At 35.2% G+C, this 3,271-nt stretch overlaps 1 pseudogene; it reads left to right on the plus strand.

The window, feature by feature from the left end:
- Nucleotides 1–212: 212 nt before the first annotated feature.
- Nucleotides 213–1,509, plus strand: LOC120217625 (annotated as a pseudogene).
- Nucleotides 1,510–3,271: the final 1,762 nt, after the last annotated feature.

Raw genomic sequence — 3,271 nt, forward strand, 5'->3', positions numbered from 1 at the left:
GCTGTAGTTTAGGCTTGTGAAACGGCCATACGAGGAAACGTGGCAGCCTACTAAGAAGTAGTGGATGCATCATGGGGGTTCTGTCATGCCACAATGAAACGTGGCTAAGTGAGAAGTTTCCAGCAAGTTCAACCAAATTCAGGGAATTGTTTTTAAATTCCATTTCTATTTCTAGCATCATCGGAGAACACAACAGAAACAAGTAGCTGTAACTGCCGACTTCATTGCTAAAATCAACAAGGAAAACAACAAAAAGAACAGGAAGAGACAAACATGGGACATGGCCAAGAACATAATATCAGAGATGATGCCCAAGTTGAGATACAGGTTCCTTTCTTCTACCATAATCGTTTTCTTTTCACATTGTTCTCATCCATTGCCTTCATATGATAGCTAATTTGATTGGAGAAAATCAGGAAAAAGGGGAAATATTCTTCTTCTATAGGCCGAAAGTGAACAAGGAGGAAGTTCACAGTGTGGACGATGTGCAGCGGTTGTACATCGTATTGCGACCGGAGACCGGTGAGAGAGCAGTCGAAGAGAAGCAAGACCCTCACTCTGGCAAGGAGGGTGCCAAATCAGAATCAGATGAAGAAGAAGAACCTCAAACTGGCTCGACCACGAATCAAAATGAAGGCGGGCAGGGCTGCCAGGTAAGGAACATTATTTGCTTAAAACATTGCTTGTTTACTTGAAAAACCTTATATAATCACATTGCAGAAAGTAAATATCGAGGAAGAGCCATTGTTTCGGTTCATTGTTATGGGGAGAAAGACACTTCCAGATCCAAGCAAGAAGTCCCAATCTTTCTGGGGTTTTGTGGAGTTAGTGACTACAAAGATAGAAGATGTGAAAGATGCTCTAAAAGGAGGTATGGGTTTTGCTTATTACACTGAAAAGTACACTGTCCATTATTCTTTACATATGCAACAAGGTCTGAAACCTGATGTGTTTTGCAGAGGAATACGATACATCATCGAGAGGTCACCGACATATTCCTCCGGCGAGAGCAGTGGGATAAGGTGTTTACCGTATCCTGAGGCACAATCCCAAGAACAAAATGCACACTCATTTGATATACAAACTTGAATTCCCACAGCCAAAAGAAGAAGAAGAAGAGAATGAGCCCCAAGAATCTCTCAACATCGAGCGAGAAGGCTCGTTCTTGATACAAATAAAGAACCCATCAAAAGCTAGCAATTCAGAGTTCAAGGGACTTGGTAATAAGCGCAAGGCAGTCTTCCCCGCTCACCTGCAAGGCCAGTTGGGGAAAAACAAGTACCATCCGGCTGATCCACCCGACTTTTTGAACTACGAAGGATGAGAGCTGTTACTTATAACGGCATCCGGATGATATCGATGAAGAACTGGGTTTGGAACTGGAGACCGAAGGGGAAGCAGACCCTTCTTGTTCGGATTTGGTGAGGACTTTTGGGGACACTGCATCAACTACTCCACTCTTCAGGGGAATCTGGGCTTGAATGACGCATAACAATGGCGTTTTGCTTTCGATGTCAGTGATGTATCCTACTATGAAATGTTGCAGTTGGTATGTTAAGGTAGTGCAAGGGCATAGTGTCCTTTGCTTTGTGCAGCAATAAATCTTGTCATTTTGTAAGTTGGGTAGGTACTTCACATTATGGAACGTGGATGTCTTTAACCTTTTTAACTACTTAGCACTCTTGGGCTGTGCTTGTTTGGGAATGTGAGAATGTTAGATTTCCATGTGAATTCCGTTTGGTTGGCCGGGACCTTCCCGGTAATCTTATATTGTTAATAGTGAATTTTTTGGATATATTATCGGGAATGACATTATCTCTCTTTTCTTAGGTATTGTTTGATTACCGGTATTTTTGGACTAAAATACCCTTAAAAAATTTCTTTCAAAAATATCTTTATTCTATCATTGAATAATAAAAATTCTACGAAAGTTAAATTATAAATTTATCCTTAAACTATTTTAGATTTACAAAAAAAAATCTATGATTAAAATTTTATATGAAGTTCAGTGGTTAAAATAAAATTTTACCCTTTCATTAAACATTTTTATATTTTTAATTTTGTAAAAAAATTATATAAATTTTATGAATTTAAATTTTTTAAAGAAAATATATAAATATTTTCCAACTTATTAAAAAAATAAATATATAATAAGAATAATTTGGTCAAATATACATTCTAATAATCTTTTATTCATTTAACCAAACACGATAATCTTACATTCCTGTTAAACCAACCAAACATAAAATACAACATTCTCAGTATTCCTATTCCCTGATAATCTTTTATTCCCACAGATAATCTTACATTCCGTGAACCAAACGCATCCTTGTATCTTTCAACTTCTCCCGACTTTCCTTTTACTGTATGATTACAACTCTGATCGACCTATTAAATTTATAATACATAAGTAATTAAAAATAATATACTTCCTCCTTTTATTTGGTTTTTAGTTTTATAATGTCGAACTCATTAAGTGAATCATTGACTTAATAATTACATAAAAAAACTTATATTATGATTTTTTAATATTTTATTTCTATTTGTTTTTTTATAAAAAATTCAGTAGTCGTGTATTACTTTTATTTAATGAGTTTTATATCAATCTACTTCCTTATTAAAATGATAAAGGCTTAACTTAAAAATAAGTGTCTATTAGGAGCCTAATATTTTCGTCGATAAGGTGCCTAATATTTTTGTTGATATTAAACTATGTGTAAAATATATGTCAGGATTATAACTATCATTAAAAAGTATCGTATGTGTTAAATTTATTTTAGAATTATAAAAAATCTCAAAATTTTATAATCTTTAATTTTAAATTTATTTACCATTGTCGCCGATCATTATTTTTTGTCATTCATCATTGACTGCTTCTATATCAAACCCCCTATATCTTTATTCTTTAATTTAATGAGTAAAAGATTTAGGTGGAATTTAATCATTCAAGTAGAAACCCCATCTCTATATCAAACCCCCTATATCGTTCATCATTGACTGCTTCTATATCAAACCCCATCTCAAAACTCTTACCCCTCTATATATGTCCCCATAACCGAGGGATACACGTATATATAATCCAAACACGTTTTAGGGTTTAAAGTCTTGCCTGGTGGACAGCCACCTGCAACAAATGAACATGTCATGAGTATGGAATATGAAAAGGATATAAGCCCAAAAGAGTTAACACAAATGCTCTTTGTTTGCAATCAGACAGTTACCCAAAGGGTCAAGATTGAGGGAGTCGGAGGCAGAGGCTGCCATTGTTTGC

This window comes from Hibiscus syriacus, unplaced genomic scaffold (genome assembly GCF_006381635.1).
Source record: "Hibiscus syriacus cultivar Baekdansim isolate YM2019G1 unplaced genomic scaffold, ASM638163v2 tig00110187_pilon, whole genome shotgun sequence".
NCBI classification, from domain to species: domain Eukaryota; kingdom Viridiplantae; phylum Streptophyta; class Magnoliopsida; order Malvales; family Malvaceae; genus Hibiscus; species Hibiscus syriacus.